This window comes from Carassius carassius, chromosome 41 (genome assembly GCF_963082965.1).
Source record: "Carassius carassius chromosome 41, fCarCar2.1, whole genome shotgun sequence".
Taxonomy (NCBI): domain Eukaryota; kingdom Metazoa; phylum Chordata; class Actinopteri; order Cypriniformes; family Cyprinidae; genus Carassius; species Carassius carassius.
Window position 1 is genome coordinate 20,693,408 of NC_081795.1, and position 22,836 is coordinate 20,716,243.

A 22,836-nucleotide genomic window follows, 5' to 3' on the forward strand; every position below is an offset into this window, starting at 1 on the left:
AATCTAAATTGCCAATTTTTTATGGAATATTAATTATAAATGTTTTATACTTCAGGTACCCTTTAATCAAAAACATTACTGTCCCCTTGCAATGACATTTCTTGATGAGGTGTGCATCAGCATAAGGGCTGGAGAATGATGGTGTGTTCCATTTTTGATAGGAAGTAGGACATTCTGAGTTCTCAGTTGGAACTTTTAACTGGAACGCCCTCCCAAGTCAGAGTTCCGACTTGGAATCTCTGAGGATTTGCAACAACTCCAACTTCGAAATCCAATGAGACTGCAGAGTGCATCAACACAAGAGAAACAGTATTAATGTATTGCTTATTAGCACTTTGTGTCTCACTGAACTCAACACTGGTGCACACAGTATTATACAACCTCTATGTGGACATGATACTATGGAGTTATCTGTGCAAAAATCTGCTTTTAATTGACTGGTATTGCTAACAATGGATGCGTCTATCTTGTTTTTCTGACTTCTCTACTGGAACTCGGTCCACTTGGGGGGGGGGGGGGGGTTCATTCCCAGCTCCATCAACCGAATTCATCTACGCTCTGAACGCAGCATATGGTTATCCAAATGCCTGATGAGTTTCATTCCTTCCTCTCCAGAAACCTGTCACTCAACATGGGATGATGACAAGCCAATCAATTTCTGTTGGACAAAATTAAGCCCAGCAGCCAATTTTTTTTCTTGTCTGATAAGTAATTTCACTTTGATAAATGTCACAACAGAGAAAAAAGTTGTTAATTGTTTCGGTATGAATGAAATAATGATTGAGGCATTTATATAGCACTTTATTGTGTATTGCTGTACATACGAAGTGCTTTACAATCATATGAGGGGGTCTCTCCTCAGCCACTACAACCTGGATGATACGACGGCAACCACACTACAACGGCACCAGTGTGCTCACTACACACCAGCTACAGGTGGAGAGGAGAGAGAGATAGAGCCAATTCAGTGTATCGGATTATTAGGCCATGATTGACAAGGGCCAGTGGAGGGAATTTGGCCAGGACACCAGGGATACACCCCTACACATTACGAGAAGTGCCATGGGATTTTTTGTGACCACAGAGAGTCAGGACCTCGGTTTAATGTCTCATCCAAAGGAAGGTGATTTTTGACAGTATAAAGTCCCCATCACTATACTGAGGCATTACGACCCACACAGACCACAGGTTGAGCTCCCCCTGCTGTTCTCACTAACACCTCTTCCAGCAGCAACCTTCTTTTCTCAGGAGGTCTCCCATCCAGGTACTGACAAAGCTCAACCTTGATTAGCTTCAGTGGGCTACCAGTCTTGGGCTACAGGGTGATATAGCTGCGGCTTCAGTATTACAATACTTTCCCCTGACTCAGCATAATATAAAAAATACAAGTAAGCAGTTGAATCCCCCCAAAAGTGCAACTACTGTGGCTTTGCAGCACTAGTGATACTTTTCATTGTTTAAGCCTCCTGACTAAACTGACACACAGCAGTGGTTCACCCAGTCATGTAAGTTTGGGGCAGGGTTATATATTTACCTGACCAATGGCAGATGATAGTTGCTTTTGAGAAATATGTGTGTAAACAATCACTCTTTTAACTAATTCTATTCGCACAAGTTACACTAGTGGCACAGAACTTTAAATGACACACTAACTCCTTTAAATATAATTCCAGACAATGTAAAAAACAAAAACAAAAAAACACTCATTTACTCCTCCTCATGACCTTACCAAACCCCACAAACTAACCTGCTCTGCACTCTGGCTGGGATATTTATAATAATATTAGCAGGAGGCAGCTTGGCACAGAGCAGATGATGTCTACGTACCACAGTTTGGAGAAGCAGGAGCTGCCAGTGTGTGAATGATGGTCTGGTGGAGTCCTGCAGGTACACCACATGCCTTCCGCTCGCTACTTGATTGCTCATTGCCTGGTTTTCATTAAATCACAATGGAGCAGCAATTGAAGAGTAACAGGAAATGGGACGTGTACAGTTACTTCCATTCATTTGCATTTATTCTGTTATTCATACATAATTTCCATTAAAAAATAGTGCAAAATTAAGAAAATAACACAACCAGGTAGTACAATCAGGAGTGTTCACTGTTTCTTTTGAAAACAGAAGACTTGTGTTGATTGTGTATGGACATTGAAAATAACACTATAGATCCAGCTATTTTTAGTGACTATTTCAAATAGTTTGAGTTCTAAATAATAGAAATGATTCCTAAAATGTTCAAACTAATTAAAACGAATACTTTACCCTCAAAAAATGAAAACTCTGGCATCATTTACTCACACTCTCGTTCCAACCCTTTATGATGTTTTTTCATGGAATACCAAAGGAGTATGAAGAATGTTCACATTGCTGTTTTCTATGCAACAGAGGCTTGTAGCAACCAGGGTGTGCTGTTAAGCTCTAAAAAGAACAACAAGGAAACTTAAAACCAGAATAAACATTGTCTACAACTATATTCCAAATATTCTGAAGATTTACTAAACTAAAGATTTATGAAGGCAGTGCTTAATATTATACAAACACGAAAGGTCCTACCTGAAGATGATATTGCTGTGAGCACTTCTGTTTCTCCCACCGTATACAATTTCTGCCCAGTCTTCCCGTGGCCGCACTCCAAAACTGGTTATAGCACTCATCTGAGAAGGCCTGGAAGTTCCATGGCTGTGGCTCAAACATGTCAATGATGCACACAATGTACACAATGTGTCTGTACACAATGGCATTACCAGCTCTGTGTAGCTCTGCAAATATGACACCATATCATGGAATGTTCACCAACATGATGTTAATATCCAGAAATGAGCTTTTTAGACTTATAACAAATGAAAATACACCGAAAATGACATAAAACCATGGTTCACCGCAAAACTTAGACAGCTTCGTCAAGCCAGAGAGGATGCCTACAGGAGTGGGACAGAATCTTATATAATCAGGCAAGGAATACACTAACAAAGGAGATCAGATTGGCTATGAGGAGCTACTTTAAAAAGCTGGAAAACCAGTTTTCAGCAAACGTTTTAAGTAAGGTACGAAGAATAGGCCCAAGGACCATTTATGATGTTGTTGTTTTATGTGACAGCCATTCGTGAGGGGCTGCCGCTTTTACTTTCTTTTTATCATAGTTTATTTGATTATTAAATTTTTATGTTTAAATTAGTGGTGGGCCGTTATCGGCGTTAACGTGCTGTGTTAAAGGGGAGACTTATCGGGCGATAAAAAAAATATCGCCATTAATCTATTCTCAAAGTTGGGTTGAGAGCTGGGTCTATACTAGGCGAACTATGGTGATTTTCACACATAATCCATCTGCAGTGCGTATGCAGTCCGTGTGCGTTACGTATGTCGTGCAGAAGCAGCACGGACTCGATGTGCTTTGACACAGGACGCGTTTGCAGTCCGCTACACTTGCAGATCGCTGCACTCCTGCAGACGCACCGCTCCAGGAACGCAACCGCGTGAACGCTGGAATCCGTTAACATGGGTGCGTAAAAAAATATGAAACGCATACGCACTGCAGACGGAGGATGTGTGAAACAAGCGTAAGGTTGTTTGCACCTTGTGCAATGTAGAATTAGTTTACAGCTTTCTCAAGCACTTTGTGATGCATTTTGGAAACAGGAGATGAGCCCCTGGGCTAATGCACCACCTGGCTTAAGAAACCCATTCTAAAAGAGTTACTTTTAGTCATTATTTTATTTGGGTAGCACACATATTCTGAATGCCTTTGGCAAAATTCAAATGAGGCATTTTAATCTAGATTAATCTAGTTTAATTCCAAGATTACAGTGAGATTAATCTAGATTTAAAAAATTAATCTATGCCCACCACTAGTTTAAATGCTCGCCAGTTCCCACCTCCTTCTTTCCGATCTACAAATGCTGTTACACCTATCCTTCGACATTTGAATTTTGGAATGCAGCACAAAAAATTTCATTTTTGGAGCTCAACTTCTTCCTCCCATAATTGATTTATATGTATGGAAAAGAACAGCATCATAATCTGCAAAAGGATCATAATCTGACCTCTGCAATTCGACTGGGCATGCTCTCAATCAACTTCTGGGCCAAATCCTGACTGATAGCAACCCATTCTTTCATAATCACTTCTTGGAGTTTGTCAGAATTAGTGGGGTTTTTGTTTGTCCACCTGCCTCTTGAGGATTGACCACAAGTTCTCAATGGGATTAAGATCTGGGGAGTTTCCAGACCATGGACCCAAAATTTCAACATTCTGGTCCCGAGCCACTTAGTTATCACCTTTGCCTTATGGCACGGTGCTCCATCGTGCTGGAAAATGCATTGTTCTTCACCAAACTGTTGTTGGATTGTTGGAAGAAGTTGCTGTTGGAGGGTGTTTTGGTACCATTCTTTATTCATGGCTGTGTTTTTGGGCAGAATTGTTAGTGAGCCCACTCCCTTGGATGAGAAGCAACCCTGAACATGAATGGTGTCAGGATGCTTTACTGTTGGCATGACACAGGACTGATGGTAGCGCTCACCTTTTCTTCTCCGGACAAGCCTTTTTCCAGATGCCCCAAACAATCGGAAAGTCCATCCGCAGTCCATTCACTATACTTTCTGCAGAAGATCAATCTGTCCCTTATGTTTTTTTTTGGAGAGAAGTGGCTTCTTTGCTGCCCTTCTTGACACCAGGCCATCTTCCAAAAGTCTTCGCCTCACTGTGTGTGCAGATGCGCTCACACCTGCCTGCTGCCATTCCTGAGCAAGCTCTGCACTGGTGGCACTCCGATCCCGCAGCTGAATCCTCTTTAGGAGATGATCCTGGCGCTTGCTGGACTTTCTTGGACACCCTAAAGCCTTCTTTACAAGAATTGAACCTCTTTCCTTGAAGTTCTTGATGATCCTATAAATTGTTGATTTAGGTGCAATCTTAGTAGCCACAATATCCTTGCCTGTGAAGCCATTTTTTATGCAACGCAATGATGGCTGCAAGCGTTTCTTTGCAGGTCACCATGGTTAACAATGGAAGAACAATGATTTCAAGCATCACCCTCCTTTTAACATGTCAAGTCTGCCATTCTAACCCAATCAGCCTGACATAATGATCTCCAGCCTTGTGCTCGTCAACATTCTCACCTGAGTTAACAAGACGATTACTGAAAAACTCAGCAGGTCCTTTAATGACAGCAATGAAATGCAGTGGAAAGGTTTTTTTGGGATTAAGTTAATTTTCATGGCAAAGAAGGACTATGCAATTCATCTGATCCCTCTTCATAACATTCTGGAGTATATGCAAATTGCTATTATAAAAACTTAAGCAGCAACTTTTCCAATTTCCAATATTTATGTAATTCTCAAAACTTTTGGCCACGACTGTACATTTTTATGGCTTGAGAAATACCATTCAACAGCTGTTTGTCTGATACACCGGTATCAAAATTAAGATTTTTGCACACCACCTGAGGATCAGGAAAAAACACATAAGTCACAGAACAAACAGCTGGCTTTATGTTCAGAGAGATGACAACGGTTCAGCTTTATTGCATAACAAAGGTGCAAATTACGGTTTGCAAACAAGCAAAGCTTTATCTGCATCAAGATGTTCCATAAACTCCAATTCTTTTAAAACAATCTTGCTGTGAAAATCCCCCCATGCAGCTTTTTTGTGGAATCATACTGCTGGAGTGGAATTTATCACAGTCAAGCTGGAACAAAGTAAGAACTTGTAAAAAAAAAAAAAAAAGAAACCCTTGATAAATATATCAAGCTACACAGTTATCTAGAGAAACTAGCACCACATGAAATAGGACTGGAGCACAATCATGTCATAATGCAAATATGTGATGCATTGACAGTGTTGCCACAGGAGGTCCTATAAAGAGAACTGAAGTTGGCATGAAATGAAAATTGATATGAATTGTAAATTAATGTTACAGATCTTATTGTGAATGATTCATTTTGTTACATTTATTTAAAAAATGACATTGAAAAGGTCAAAATCTTAAGTTTAAAGTATCCCATTCCTCAACAATCAACCGCAAGTTTTAATTCATTTTTGAGTGCAACGCCAACACCTCAAAGTCCAATCAATAAACAACAGAGAAATCCAAATCCCTGGCCTGCATATATATATATATTTTTTTTTTTTTTCAATAATCCATTATACTCAGATGTTTGTCACAATATGGAAGAAAAGATTTATTGCCACTACCGTTTCATCTGAATTTTAACACAAACTCTCTCCTACCATCTGTTTTCTCTTTCATTTCAAATACTGTGATGGTGAAGAATGTTTATGTTTGCTAAATGTAATAGTTAAGCCAGCTTCCAGAATAATAACAAATTTGCCATAAGGTGATACTATCGTCACCTTGAGTATTGTTGTCTGCTATCGCAAATTTTCACCATCGTTCGCGTCTTAGTGGAGAAATTTTCCGCTCTCATTTCAAACTCCCAATCACACAGATTCCTACTAAAATGAATTCAAATGCGAAATTTCGCCATGCATCAGTAAATGTGACCACAATTTTACCCATTGTTATCTCTACAAATTAAACTAGGATAGTACAATTTATTTTAACATTGCTACCCACATCACATACATTAACACACATCACCCTTAATGGGATGTCTTGTTTGACATCTGTCATGTTTTATTTTGAGGTTGTTGCTAACCTATTCTTCCAAGATGGTGGTCTGAGAACAATGTATGCTACACGCATGTCCGAGCAGAGATTTATACTATAACAAAAGCAGCAGAGGCTGTCCAAAGCACCTTCTCTCTACTTTTCAGATGGGATTAGGCTTACACATTCATCTCCAGCAACAGATTTCCCACTCCTAAGCCTTCAATACCCCCTTCTCTCAGTCACTCACATAATCACATTAGCTTTGTCATTAAAAAGCCTCTTTGCACCCACTGCCTAAACTACTTTAACCACACATAGGGGTTGCATACATTATCAGATTTGAGAAGGGGAAAAGAAAACTACTCAAGAGTATACCATCTGAGCTTTTGCAAAGTCTACACAGTCTGAATATTCATATGGGCTAAAGGCAGTGTCAGTCCGGGCCCATATGGAAAAAAAAATTGTACGGGCCCCACCAAATGTCCAGCTCGGTTCACTTCACCTAGGCCCTGTTGTTAATTTTTTATGAAGTAAATAAAGTTTTGTGGATCATGCTTCACAAGCTGTTTTATTTATGGCATAAATGCTTGAAAATAATATTGAATGTTTTCAAGTCCATTTGGAGCACGCAAGCCACCCAATAATTGCAGCTTTTTGCTTTGTTACTACTATTTTATGATAAAAATATATAGAATAAAGGTGTTTTTATTAAAATTTTATTTATTTTTATAAAGGTGCTTTAATATTTGCAACAATAAATAAACATGAATATTTGAATGTATGTAAAAAGTATATTTTTTAAAATCAGAACAATTTAATACAAACGAATGTCTCATGAAATCGATTTAAAAAAAACTTCAATAAGTCAACTTTTTATTGCTGTTTTTCATGTTAAATGTGACATTAACAATATAATAATATAACGAGCCTTTAGAGAGAAATGCCTCTTTGCGGATTACATTATGAATGAGTTTTTGTTTTCGAATTGAATTATTTTGTTTTAAAGTAGTAATTAGTAGTAATTCAAAGCATTTTATAGATGTTTCATGTCTATAAGGAAAGTATTCGCTGAGTTTCAGTAAATTTTTTAATTGGTCTTTCCTTTAAAAAAATTAAAATAAAACCTTGAATTTAACAAACATAAAATGATTCAAACATATTTCTAAATTAACTAAAAGAAACAAAAACAAATATGACCACTTTGCCATTAAAAACCAAAACTGAAATACTGTAATGGCTGCAACAGCAGCTGTGTATGGGGTAGAGAGAAAAAAAAGACACAGGCTCCAGTCAGATTAGGGACGAGAATTCTGATAAGCTGTTGGACAAGGGCCAGCCGGGCCCCTGGGCTTGGCGGGCCCCTAAACTGCCCGGGCCCATATGCACCTGCATACCCTGCATGCCCAGACGCTACGCCACTGGCTAGAGATAAGATACAGTTACCAACAAAAAACAAAGAAGATAATTTTTTTAGGATAAAGCTCTTAAAAAATAAAAAAATAAATACCATGGTAAAACCATTTTTTCGTAGTTTTATGTAAAGATGCATTAAATCAAAATCAAAAGTGACAGTAAAGACATTTATAATGTTACAAAAAAATATTTCAAATTCATATATCACGTACAATGTAAATACTGTACCATGGTATATGATTTTGATAATTTGTTCAACATGGTATATTTTAAATTACATTTTTGCATTTATGCATTTAGCAGATCATTTTTCATCCCAAAACAGTGCTTTCAATGTATAAACTTAGAAGGTGTTTGCCACAGTATGTTTTGTAAGGGTAACCTTGGAAGCGAACTTATTGTACCTTAACAGGCCAGGCTGGAAGTGGTTGGAGGAAGTTGGCTTCATATAGATAATCCACCATGGCTAAGTTCACCCAGGTTTCCTGTAGCCAAGCCTTGAAACCGTACGTACACTTCGTCTGGAGTCTTTAAAGAACTACACAGTCCAAACTCCTGAAACAGCCACTGCAGACCCTCACCTACAAAAGAAAAGCTGATCAAATAAGTCCAGAAAAACCCATAAGCTTCAAAGAGAGAATAACAAAACCATGAAGAGCATTGGTTTAAAAAACTAGAACAAATTCCTGCAACTATCAGTGTTGGCTAGTAAAGAAGTACAGGTAATCCGGACGACATATTCAACTAATCAAAATCAACAAAACAAAAATCTAGTCCTTGGAATTGACACACACATAATTATATTACAGAGATGTATGTTTTATTTATTCATTTTTAATAATTACAGACTGATTACCAGGTATGAGGTAATGGTAATAAATAGGTTAACCATTTACTAATTGTGCCCGAGTAAACTAGACTAGTTAACTAATTTAACTGCTATACTAATGTTCCATGAATTTAAAATTAGTTCAAAACATACATTAAGTAAAAATATGAAGTTTCCAAAATTATTGATTAGTATTATTGATTATCATTTTAACTGTGTCTTTTGTAATCAGTACCACATCTTGCAAACAATGTCAACAATGATATCTACACATGCATGACATGATCACAAAAAATATATTTAACAAAGGGCAAAGCAGCATAGCAATCAAGTTCACAAACCTGTTGCTGAGACCCTGTCAATAGACCTCCTGATGTTGCTGCTACAGTTGCTACCACTGATGGTGAAATCATGGGTGACCACTTTGTAAAACTCTCCACATGGCACAATGAACTGCCAGATGGGAGCGGACGTGGCAAGAGCACTGAAAACACAGTCACAATCACTGATCATCCTATTTCACAGTAGAAAAATCAACCAATAATCCTGAACTTCTCTGCTGAATTACATCCCCTTCCTCAATTAAACACATGGGTACATACTACAGGTAAGCATTTTCCAGAATCCCATGGCATATTATTCAGTTTCTAGGCATAATAATCCATTAATATATACTGTACTTATGAATTTTTAATAACCTAATAGTTCACATTTAGATATAAACTACACAAGCTGTGACCCTTAAGAATTTCATAGATTTATATTTTGTGTTTGTGTGTGTGTGTGTGTGTGTGTGTGTGTGAATGCATGTATGTATACAGTATGTATTGTGTATAATTATATACATACATAGAAACACAGACACACAAACACACACACACACACATATATACTGTTAGCATGTGCACATGTATAATACCTATGTACAATGTTTATTTATGTAGAATAAATGTATATGTATAGAAATTTATTCTTTATAAAAATGTGTTTTATTATGAATATATTATAATATAATGTAAAATGTATATATAAACATGAACAAGGCAAATGCTCACCCTACAACTGCACTGGGATATTTGATCCTTAGCTAGGCCGCCAGCATCCCGCCGTAGGAGCCTCCAATGGCAATTACCGAACTCTTCTGAGCTCCGGGCAGGGTTGTTTTCAGAGCTTTGATGAGCACTGCAAAGTCAGCTAAAGCCTGTTCTGATGTCAGGAAGTTCAGATATTTTGCATTCTGGAGGAAAGCAAAGACAAGCCCAGAAGGTCAAGGACAGTGTTAGCTAAATGACCCTTGTTGCTCGACAGCGGTATTGACTCCTCGCCGAACGGCATAGACTCTCCATAGTAGCAATGTTCAGCAAAAACCAGCATGGCTCCCAGCTCTTTTGCTACATGTCACCTTTATTTATATAGCGCTTTAAACAAAATACATTGCGTCAAAGCAACTGAACAACATTCATTAGGAAAACAGTGTCAATAATGCAAAAATGAGAGTTAAAGGCAGTTCATCATTGGATTCAGTTATGTCATCTCTGTTCAGTTAAATAGTGTCCGTGCATTTATTTGTAATCAAGTCAACGATATCGCTGTAGATGAAGTGTCCCCAACTAAGCAAGCCAGAGGCGACAGCGGCAAGGAACCGAAACTCCATCGGTGACAGAATGGAGAAAAAAACCTTGGGAGAAACCAGGCTCAGTTGGGGGGCCAGTTCTCCTCTGACCAGACGAAACCAGTAGTTCAATCCCACATGAAACCCTTGGGAAAAAGTAGAGATGGAGATATTGAGCTTTTGTTTGGACTAAGAGTTTGCATACTATCTCTACTAAATTTAATACTTTTGCAAGACATTTTTCCTATAGATGGCAATATTTCGTATTTGATGCAGTATTTTTAAGAATTATATAATTATGAAGTACATTATGCTGATACTGATTATCTAAGGACACTGTGCTTATTATTATCATCAACTGTTAAAGGTGAAGTTGATCATTTCTGCATCATCAACACCAAAATGAATAACAGTGCCTGTCCATTTTTTCAGTGGCTTTGGTTCTGGAAGTATTTTCCCCACCCATTTAAAAACTTCACACACTTTTTGATTTGAAGCAAAAGTATGTGAATAGTAGACAAACCAACAAAGGTTCATGACTCTGTACAAGACTTTCTTTGCAAAATCATGAATAAAGTTGTTTTTCCACAAGGAATTCCACTTTTGAACATGATTATTTAAAAATAAGTTGAAATAATGTGGGCTGATGGTAACAAAAGCATATAACATTGATTAACAACCTCATAGCTCACAGTAGGTCTGCATTTAAAAGGTTTATAAGTTATCATTCACAAACATAAATTCCCCTATAGAGAAAAATAATGTTCTTTCTACTTCAGGAACCTTGCTGTTGCCCTTGCTGCATTCCTGCTTGGCAGTTCAATTAACAGAAGTGGTAGTTCACAGTTTTGTCAGTTCCAAAATCTCTATTCCTTTTTTTCTGAGATATAAGAAAATGTATATTTACAGTGTTGTTACAGAACCATGTGATGTCTCCTTCATTGCCCGTGTAAAACAGAATTGGGCCTCCTTCCTTGTGCCAGTGCTGGTTATTAAGAAGGTACCTCTGTTTGAATGTGCCATTCTCCAAAAAGCCAAAATGGTCAATCTGTAATAAAAGAAGTCTGATGAAGAAAATAACTTTTTAGAAGAAAAAAAAAAAAAAAAAGAAAAAAATACACATAGAAAAAAAATATTATATATTATAAGCACACATACATTTCAGTAAGTGTCATAAAAAATTTTTGCATTAAAATGAGTTTAATGTCAATATCATTTGGAGAAATTTTGCATCTTCACGAATGCATCCTCTGCAATGAATGTGTGTCATAAGAAAGAGTCCAAACAACTGAAGAAAACCACAATAATACACAAGTAATCTACACCACATTTAACATCTTGTGAAGTAAAAAGCTGCATGTTTGTAATAAACAAATCTATTGTTAAGACATCTTAATAAGAAAAATTTTAGCCAGAAGCAACGGTTTGAAGTTGATTTGATGGATTTGTTTATTACAAACACACAGGTTTTCACTTTATGAAATGTTAACTAATGGTCTGGAGTCATGTGAATTACTTGTGGATTATTGTGATGTTTTATCAGCTGTTTGGAGGACTCTCATTCTGACGGCACCCATTCACTGCAGAGGATCCATTGGTGAGCAAGTGATGTAACGCTAAACTTCTGTTCCGATGAAGAAAAAAAACCCATCTACTGTACATATCAGTTGACCTGAAGCTGTATACATTTCCAACAAATTAAAATTTTTGGGTGAACTATTACTTTAATAATGTTGCTTTGCTGCTGTTTTAACCATAAGCAGTTATAATGTTTTCACATCCCTGTCTGCATTTAATGTTCATTAACGATACTACACTTTATTCTTGGGTGTTCTCCTCAATCTTCTGGCCTTCAGGCATCTCATATTGTTGAGTGTAAAACGTCAGAGCAGGATGGAGGGATAATTAGCCTCAATTTGTATTAAAATATAGTGCCAGCGTCAGGGGTGCCACATTAGTTCCAGTTTCAGCAAAATTGTAATATCCATTCAACTGGTCCAGGGGCCGTTCACTGTCTTCTACATTTCCATAAATTCTCCAAGTTTGAGTGAAGGAGTAAAAAGAATGTTAAAATCCATTCCCAGAGCTGCAATGATGCAGTTCTTAACAGGTTTTACTCTTCCAAATCCCACCCAACACTAAATAAAGAATGTCCTCCGGAGTTTTTTTTTTTTTTTTTTGTAAATACCTTGGCTCTTTCTCCTCCCGCTGGCAACAAAAGAGGCAGAAATTTTATGAGCCAGAGACAGCAAAAGGACACTGAGTGCTCACAGTTACATTCATTCTACAGCAGTCAGAGGCTGGCTGCAGGTCAAATGGGTGTCAGCTATATCCACATGCATTAGAATTAATTATTTTCTGTGTAAGCTGTTACATCTGAAGCCTCAAGCTCTAGAAAATGGCATTTTTACATAATTTATAAGCATATTAATTTCATTTTCACTTAAAAGAAAAAAAATGTACAATATTTTAGCATAAATGTGCATGTATTTTCTGTTAAAATAAATACTAATAGATATACACTATATATACATATATACTATTATTTAATACTTTAAAAAATACCTTGTATTAAATTTACATGTATTATTTATTTGTTTATTTATTTTTAATTACAGAAACAGGATTATACACATCAAATATCAACATTGCAGTCTTCAGTGTTACATGATCCTTCGGAAATCATTGTAATATGATTTGGAGCTCAAGAAACATTTCATATTATTATTGATGTTGAAAACAATTGTGCTGTTGATTTATACTTTTGTGCAAACCTTAATACATTATTTCAGGATTTTTTGATGAATATAAAATTTTAAAAGGACAGCTTCTATTTGAATGTTAAATCTTTTGCAGCATTATAAATGTATTTAAATGTAATGTATCCTTGCTGAATAAAAGTATTTTAAAAAATCTTAATGACCCAAACTTTTGAATTGTAGTATAACATCTTTTTTATTATATAATATCCCCACTCCGTTGTGAAATTACATATAAATTTCAATCTTCATCATCATCATCTTTAAAATTACTATGGCAGATTTGAGAACTGAATGCAATCCCCAAACAAAACATCTGATTTTGGCTGCATTGTGGACACTGGGTCAGAAATGCAGCGCCCTCTTCTGGTTGTTACAGACTTCCAAAACAAATGTGCAGCCCTGTAATGAGGAATGAGGAACAAGTCATCAATCTACTACCTACAGGTGCGGACTGGCCATCGGGAGCACCGGACATTTCCCGGTGGCCTGACGGTCATTCTGGCCTGCCGGCTGCCGCTGTGCAGTCGATCAGGCTGACGTGAAATAGGCTGGTATGCAACTGCGAATTAATTGACGGCCTTATGAATCTACGAATCAGGCAATCTCGGAGTGAAAATGACACCACCACATGACCAAACATCAGCGAAGCACTGCCTAATTGGCTATATCCAGAGGCAGGCTTTATCTTAGAAAATCGCGCAAAAAAATGGAGCGTAAACGCAAAGGAGGAACAGAGAAAGAACGTATAAAAAGGAGAAAAGTCCTGGCCACAGACGCAGCAAATTGCTGCAAAATCTCAGCCATGTTCGCCAGTAAGGGAGCAGGTCGGTCAGAATTACATTTATATTTACTAGGGATGGGACGGTTCTCTGAAAAAATCCGAACAGCTCAGTTCACCACACAAGGTTCGGCACGCGCTGGGACCGCTGTTCAACTTAAAGGGTTAGTTCACCCAGATAGCACAATTATGTAATTAATAACTTACCCTCATGTTGTTTCAAACCCGTAAGACCTCCGTTTATCTTTGGAACACAGTTTAAGATATTTTAGATTTAGTCCGAGAGCTCTCAGTCCCTCCATTGAAGCTGTGTGTACGGTCTACTGTCCATGTCCAGAAAGGTAAGAAAAACATCATCAAAGTAGTCCATGTGACATCAGATGGTCAGTTAGAATTTTTTGAAGCATCGAAAATACATTTTGGTCCAAAAATAGCAAAAACGACTTTATTCAGCATTGTCTTCTCTTCCGTGTCTGTTGTGTGAGAGAGTTCAAAACAAAGCAGTCTGGTTCGCGAACGAATCATTCAGTTCACCAAATCGAACTAAATCGTTTTAAACGGTTCGCATCTCTAATACGCATTAATCCACAAATGACTTAAGCTGTTAACTTTTTAATGTGGCTGACACTCCCTCTGAGTTCAAACAAACCAATATCCCGGAGTAATGCATGCACTCAAACAGTACACTGACTGAACTGCTGTGAAGAGAGAACTGAAGATGAACACCGAGCCGAGCCAGATAACGAACAAAAGACTGACTCGTTCACGAGTCAAGAACCGGTTGCATCGGTTTTCGGATCACCAGTTGTTCTTTCGGACAGTTCGATTCAATAAAACAGTTGAAGAAAACGGTTCACCGGTTCTTTTGCGCTCAACGTAATGGCATCATTTGCGATGATTGCCCTTGATTCAAGCCTTCGGTTTATCCGCGCTCATAACACTAGCACAGAATCAGTTCAGAATCAATCACCAAAAGAATCAGTTCGGTTTAGACGCTCTGTGTGTCAGTCTGCTTCACGCTGAATCACACATGCGCAGTATCATCAGCTCCTCGATTCTTCTTATCTGACTCGGCTTGGTGTTCATCTTCAGTTCTCTCTTCACAGCAGTTCAGTCAGTGTACTGTTTGAGTGCATGCATTACGGAGTAATGGATATAGGTTTGTTTGAACTCAGAGGGAGTGTCAGCCACATTAAAAAAGGTAACAGCTTAAGTCATTTGTAGATGAATGCTTATTGGAGACGTTTACCGTTTAAAACAATTCAGTTCGATTTGGTGAATCAAATGATTCGTTCGCGAACCGGATATCCAGACTGCTTTGTTTTGAACTCTCTCACACAAAAGACACGGAAGAGAAGACAATGCTGAATAAAGTCATCGTTTTTGCTATTTTTGGACCAAAATGTATTTTCGATGCTTCAAAAAATTCTAACTGACCCTCTGATGTCACATGGACTACTTTGATGATGTTTTTCTTACCTTTCTGGACATGGACAGTATACCGTACACCAGTGTTGTGCCAGTTCATACTTAAAAAGAACTAGCTCAAAGTTCAGTTCACACAGATGATAATGAACTAGTTCATGTTCATAGTTCTTTTTTTTTTAAATGAACTAAGTTCACATATCTAAAACTAGTTCACGTTCATTTGTTAAATTTATACAAAACGAAATCCACTTCAAAGAAAGGCTTTCTATAAAAACTTCAACTTCAACGGTCAAAATCATGTCTGACCCGCTCCATGTCTCATATTGCGCATCCTATCTTACTCGGTCATGCTGTTCACTTTTCATAAATCAACATAAATGGAAAAAAAAATAACATGATATTTTAACAAATATGAAACGCGCTTTTTTTAATGGCTACAACAGTATAGTATGCCTGCATACTCTACTCTCTATTTGTACAAATTTCTGCACATTAATTTAATTCTGAATTTTGCACACACAAGTTGAAAAGCTTTTGTTCAAATCAAGGTCACGGATAATTGTGCGTGCATTTATTAGCCTAATAATTATGATACTAAAATCCTAACAAATAGGCTATGCTATGTACAAAAAATCAGATGAGCCCATAATATGAACGGTTAAGCATTTTCCTCCCATAGTAAACCATTATAAGGACGCTTAATGTGGCTTAATGCAGATTAGAATGTCCCCTTATTATGTCGAAATAACGAGATATCGATACTAGGCTACTGTGTCCACCGTGGTCTCCTTTTTGATCAGTGGAAACGATTTTTGCTTGTTTGGGATCTGACTGTCCAGCGTATTTGAAAAAGTTAAGCAAACTTTCCTGTCTTTTTGACATTTTTCCCCTGCGTGAAACGATCGAGGCTAACAGCAATCTCAAATAGTACAACAAGCGCGCGCGCAAGTCATGTGTCACAAACATTGAACACTACACAAACAGTAATTTTTTTTTTCATTTAGGCAATTAATTTTAGTGACACAGGAGGTGCCGGATCCAATGTCGGAGGTGACGGAACATGTTCCGGCTCAAATTAAGCCCTGGTAAAACCTGACTTTTCAAATGAGCGTGAACGTGAACTGCGCGTTCTGTTCATTCCTGCCAGAGTGAGCGCCGCTCTCGTTCACGTTCATTGTATGAAAAGTGATTCGTTCAGTTCAGCGTTCGGCGAAAATATGAACGAGTTCAGTGAACGTCGTTCATTGAACGCGTTCATGCACAACACTGCCGTACACACAGCTTCAATGGAGGGACTGAGAGCTCTCGGACTAAATCTAAAATATCTTAAACTATGTTCCAAAGATAAACGGAGGTCTTACGGGTTTGGAACAACATGAGGGTAAGTTATTAATTACATAATTTTGCTATCTGGGTGAACTAACCCTTTAAATCCAACAAAGCAACTGTAATATGGTTTACTATAAATAACACGTAAAAAACAAACAGGGTTCAAATAATATATGTTTCTGTTAATTCATGCGCATTCTGGATTCCCAGACATTACAACAACAGCGATTAAAAAAAAAACTCTACAAATCATTCATTCTTGTTCAAAACTAATACGAACACTGGATCAGTGCATTCTCTTAAAGTGACAGTCTTTATATTAATCGAACAGCAACAACAAAGAAATCCCTCACTGCTCTTGATTAAAAAGCTTTTTTTAACTTTAATAAAGAATAATCTTTAATTTATAGTCCAAAATGCAATGCTGTTTTACATTTGATTACTTTAATTTCTGTACATAAAAACTAATGCAAGACCTACCTAAGAAAAAACTGAAAGCCAGTTTATTGTATTTGTATCTTTACTCTGCTGTTGCTTGTAGTTAGAATATTCTTCATAATATGATAATATATATATATATATTTTTTGAAAGTATAGTTTTTCCATAAACATAGCACATACAACGGTACCAAAACCTTGACTCTAAAACCGTGAAACAAACCGAACTGTGAAAAAGTTGAACTGTTCCACCCAAATATTTACATAATCATTTGGCAGATGGACGCTTTCATTTAAAGCGACTTACAATAGATAAAATCTATTTAAATATATATACATATATATATATATATATATATATATATATATATATACATACATACATACATATATAATTACAAATGTATATATTAGGGCTGTGAATCTTTGGCAAGGCAGCGATTCGATTACGATTCATAGGTTTTCGATTCGATTCAAGAACGATTTTTGCAAATTTAGAACGATTCAATTCGATTCGATTCACAATTAAATTCGATTCGATTTGGTTATAACGATTCGATTCTGCATTCTTTAAGTGCATTCATGGGATTATTTAAATGCTTCTACTAAATTCTTTAAATGCTTAGTCAGAGGGAAAATTACAGTAGCATTTATGGTTAGAGAACCATAGGTTAAAAAAAAAAAAACTTTTGTCCATTGTTAAATGCTAGTTTAATGATGCGACATGGCATACGTAAAAATGTATGTAAGCCAAGTTTTTAAAAAAGAGCTTAAAGAGTATTATGTATAAGCTAACATTTTGTCACACCAGGGGCGTAGCCATAATTTCAGAAGTGACAGAAATGTCAAATACAATCATTTTATGTATGTAGCCTATATAATAATAATTATTATTATTATTATTATTTATTTATTTATTTTACAAGGAATTATCTTCTTTTTTAATTACTTTTAATTAGCTGTAATAAATCAAATACACTGCTGGACAATAATCAATCATTTGTAATCGATATTTTTTTCCTAATGGCAGTTTTATGATTGTTTTATATACTAGGCTATATTTAATTAGCAATTATTTAAATTTTCTGCACAGAATAAGGTAGAAAATATACTTTATAGTTTCTGTACTGTAATAAATGTCAATTAGCACTGCATCATTCATAAATTGTTTGTGTGTGTTTTTTTTTTAGTTTCATCAGTTCATTCTGCTTTTTTTCAGTTTAGCTGCAGATATAACCTGGCACGTCTATGAGAGCGAGATCGCTTCTCTTTCATTGTGAAAACGTCTTCATCTCTATTTAACTTTTCCTCTCCATCAGCGAATGATTCTGAGAGAAAACGTGCCAGATGTCTGTTTGCTAATGAAACAAACGCTACTTTCAGTTTCCTTCGTATATTCGGTTCATCTGCATTGTTTAAAAACATTTATCATTCAATGGATCTGTGCGTATGATTTAGACACTTACATTTCTGCTCCGTCCATGCAATAAATACAGCTGTCGACGGCTCCGGTAACTCCGTCGGTAAGATGCAGAGAGCCATTGACAAACTACAGAAAAGTTAGCATTACTGGCCACGAGATCGTACGTCAGCTGCGTCAGAGACGAACGGAGCGCGAGCGCAATCCTGTGACAGTCTCAGTCGGTAAACAGTGGAGCGCGTGAAGGACAGATAAGAGGCACGATTCAGAACACTCTTCAAGGTCTCCATTAATTCGTGCGTGTAGTAATTTAATGTGTATACATTTTGAAAGCATTGAATCGCTATAGAAATCGCGATTCATTCGATTCTTAGCATTTTGAATCGATTACTGTCCAAGATCGGTGATTCACGATTCAAAAATCATGTTTCAAGATCGATGCATATGAATCGACAGGGTTTGTAATCGATGCATCGAGAAAACGAGTGAATCGTTACACCTCTAGTATATAATGATAGATGTTTTAAAAGAGCATCTTAATGACAAATGAGCACACTTTTTACATATGGGGATACAGTATTTTTTAGTGCCAAATTTGTCTATTTCTAGCCTACAATATCTACCCTAGTGTACAATGCTTATTTATTTTGAAGTTGATGAAGGAAGCAACAGTAGCACTAGTGTTGAACTGTTGAACAAGAGGGGGTGGACTTTAGCATTTGAGTCAGAGCAGGAACCTTCAAGTAAAGTTTAAGCAAAACTAAACATGCTGCCTATACTCTTAGAAAAATATGTGCTTTTATGATTTATATGTCATCAGTAGTAGGACTGTGATCAATGGGACATACAATTGATGGCTGCATAATTAATATAGATTATTGAAAGTGCTTATTTAATTTTGCAGGGAAACTCATGTGCAGAGTGAGAGAAGAGGGGGATTAAGGGAAAGATGACAGAGACAGTGAATGCCTTGATACTTCTCGATACTCCATTTGATTATTTTGCCTGTCCACAGTCTAAGGATTTTGATTTATTTTTTTTAAGTATTACCCAATTCAAACAACTGAAAGAGCCAAAGAGTTTAACAGTCTGGTGGACACATTAATTGGGTGGTGGTGACTGCAGCAACAGAGGTGGCCTGGGGTGGAGTCAAATTCCCGGCCTGATTTACTGCCCCAGTCCGCCACTGACTACCTATTTCCATGTAAAAATGTAGACAGGGCCGGATTTATTATAAGCACTGCTGGTCAGACCAGATGAGTACCTAAAGGCCCGGGAGGGAAGGGACAATTTACCCCGCCAGGTGGAGGCAGTACTAGGACACAACTCTGTAAACCCCCGGCTGCTCTGCCGTCGAGGGTGGTGAGAAAGGAGGAACTACCAGGCCGGTTCCTAGCAGTAAAAGGTGCCATCCATGACCTGGTGAGCTCCTCATGCACCTCCGGGAAGCATGGCACCAGAGAGGGATGCTGAGAACCAGCACGGGTCACCCCAAGAAACCAGTCACCTGACTTAAAGTTCAATGATAGGAATGAAACAATGAATGAGTTGTTGTTAATTCTCCATTTTCACTTTATGTTTCATTAAAAAACGGCAGCAAAACAGCGATTAAAAGCCGTTTAGCTCGCGTCTCGCGAGATGAGAAAAGTGACATCGGTTGCTATAGGTAGCCTATCAGACAGAAAAGTTGAGCTGAAATAAAAAGAATGAAGCAAGATATGATTCCTAAAGTTATTTAGTATTTGCTTCGGTAATACCAATTGGGGAAAATCCTATCTTAGACTCTTTCTGTAATACGGCCCCTGGTATTCTAGCTAGCTATCCATCTGAGGGGAATAACGTTAATTTACACATCATGTTTCAATCGCCAAATCAGATGTATAGGCTACTTCATCTACATTCTTCACGAGAAACGGATTATGGCTCACAAAATGGACTAGTTATAGGCGAAATAGTAAGGTCCCACGTACTTTATATATACAGTACATGTTGTTCTGCATTAATACCACAGTAAGTACAGGGATAGGTACGTTAGACCAGGGTTTGCTAAAGAGCCTTCACCGACCTGAGCTTAATGATGAGGGAACGGCGCCAGTAGATAACTCTTCTTGCCTCCTTATTTTACTTTTTAAAAAGTGTCTAATGTCCATAGCTACCACCAGAAGCCACAAACAACAATGACAGTAAAGCCCAAAGCTCTTTCTCCTCAGGCGCGCACTCTAAGCTGTAACCATAGTAACTTTGATCAGCTTGAACACATTTTAATCGTCTTTAATACATGATTGATTCCGAAGGATAGATTAAAAGACCCGGCCATTTTTTTTTAAATAAATACAAATTATTAAAAAAAAATAATAATTATCAATAAATTAAATTTTTTGAGATCCGGGGCTATAAAAAAAACACGACGCGCCTGTGTGTGTGTGTGTGTGTATATATATATATATATATATATATATATATATATATATACACATACACACACACACACACACACCCCATCAACATAGAAATCTTTTACACATTTCCTACAATATAATTAGTGTCATACCCATATTTATTTGGAGAAAGGTGTTAACTTACAGTCTATATGCTGAGAATTAAAATGTAAGTTACAGGATTACCCAAAGAAAACAGCGCATTACTGAATTGCTGCAGTCATGGGGGTTTGTCTCATTATGATAAATGTATTACATATAATGCATCACAACTTATATATTGAAAGCACACACTGAAACAATAAATGTACAGTTAACTACTTTGGATACAAATCTTGTGGGTTGAAAGAATGGCGTTTCCATACAGAGAAAGTAGGCGCTCAGTAATATGTATACTTTGCTGGAAATTAGGGCATTTAACATAGAAAAGAAATAATTCTAAAGAGTCCCATTGGTACACAATGCAACATTACAATACGGCATATATCTGTAAAACAAAAATACCTGACAGAGAAAATACTGTGCATGGCACATCATGTAACATAGAAAGAAAACTGTTTATACAAAACTAGAAAAGGTTATCACTTTAAAATAAAATGTTAATAGAAAAGCTTAATATCATATAAGCAGCTATGTGTAAATATGAGGAAAATGCATTATATTGCAAAGTTAATGGCATGGACAACCAAAAAATCCAAAACAATTGGTCCTCAAGTTAAACGTTGTTTAGTGTTTTAGTGAATACATTTTGTTGTGAAAAAAAAAAAAACACTAAACACTCTACACAAAATAACTAAATCATGTTCATCACAAATATTCCCATGCACAAGGCATCTAAAACCTCAGTTGTAGTTCTGTTAATTTTGTTAAAAGAAAAGAAAAAGAAAAGAAAAAAGAAATTGAGGAAAAAGCTCTGTAGCAGCAAGTTAAATACTGAAAGTCTACAAAAGAGGAGATTCACAGTTCCTTTGTAATGACACAGGTGCAAACGTGAAGTTCCAACTGTTTAAAAGTCATTAAAATGCACAACACAGCTCCAGAACAGAGAAAGGCCAACCGAAATCAGATTCACACTCTATCACACCGTTAAACAACTCCATCTTTTCCTTAATATGATGCATTGGAACACAAAGACCATTTTTTGTGCAAGAACTCACCGAAACATCTATGAAATACATCTCATTCACACAAAAAGCACACACACACACACTGTTCTCTTGGCTTCTCAAGTGCCAAAAGCTTTAAACATCGCTACGGTTACTAAAATACCAAAACTGGATTAAATTAACTACAAAGCATCCTGGTATATATCGGTTCTGATAACAGATCAAATGTGTAAAAGGACAGAATATTTCCAAATTGGAATCGGAGTAATCCTTGGGAAAAAAACTAGAGGAATGAAATAAGCATTTTAGACAGTGCATTATAAGCCCATTGTTTCCTTTTTTAGCGTATAATGTGCAAAGATATTAAAGACCTATGTCTAGAACTTGGCAACTAAAAACCTCTGTCTAGAGCGGATGATCTCATGAAACTGGTCAAGAACATGCCATACACTATCTTCACAAGTTTGGGGTCAGTACGTTTTTTTTTGTTTTTTGTTTTTTTAAGAAGTCTCTTATGCTCACCTAGGCTGCATGTATTTAATTAAAAAAAACAAAACAATTATAGTAATATTGTGAAATATTTTAACTCCAGTCTTCAGTGTCACATGATCTTTCACAAACAAATTATAGGTGCTGGTTTGTTGCTAAAGAAATATTTCTAATTGTTATCAATGTT

The 22,836-nt window shown here is 36.9% G+C and overlaps 1 long non-coding RNA gene and 1 pseudogene across 1 annotated transcript in view; one reads left to right on the forward strand and one right to left on the reverse strand.

Annotated features, from left to right (window-relative positions):
* The window catches only part of LOC132122955 (uncharacterized), a 489,820-nt gene that overhangs the window by 52,424 nt on the left and 414,560 nt on the right, over positions 1 to 22,836 (forward strand). The window lies entirely within an intron of this gene.
* On the reverse strand, positions 183 to 22,232 carry LOC132122987 (lysosomal Pro-X carboxypeptidase-like; annotated as a pseudogene).